This window comes from Penaeus chinensis, chromosome 2, assembly GCF_019202785.1.
Source record: "Penaeus chinensis breed Huanghai No. 1 chromosome 2, ASM1920278v2, whole genome shotgun sequence".
In the NCBI taxonomy this organism is placed as follows: Eukaryota; Metazoa; Arthropoda; class Malacostraca; order Decapoda; family Penaeidae; genus Penaeus; species Penaeus chinensis.
Genome location: NC_061820.1, coordinates 28,307,085 through 28,307,567, shown reverse-complemented (window position 1 = coordinate 28,307,567; position 483 = coordinate 28,307,085).

Below are 483 nucleotides of genomic sequence, written 5' to 3'. Positions count from 1 at the left end.
AACTCAGGCTATATGGCCACTTGGCTCGACTCCCACAGGATGATCCTGCCCATCAGGTTGTCTCTGTCCGAGACAACCCTGGGTGGAGGAGGCCTGTGGGACGACCGAGAAGGTCGTGGCTTGGGCAAATCGATCAAACCTGTCGTGAGGAACTAGAGATGGGATCCTCGTAGGTGGAAGCGGAGGGTGGATGCGGCTATGCGCCCCTGCCAGCGTTAGCTCCATAATGATGATGATGATAACTTATGTTTTCAATTTTAGTTTTATATCCGCCACATTTATTATTATCCCTACTTGTGGCTAATGATAAAATATGATATATAATCTTTGTCTGATACTCTTGCCACATGTGTCCCAAGTCTATCGGGAATTGCGCTAGCTACAGGAATTTATTTTTATAATATTGCTGATTATCGTTATTACTGTTATTAATTCCAGAGTTTCATTATTCTAAATCATTATTTTTATCCCCCAAGTTTGATG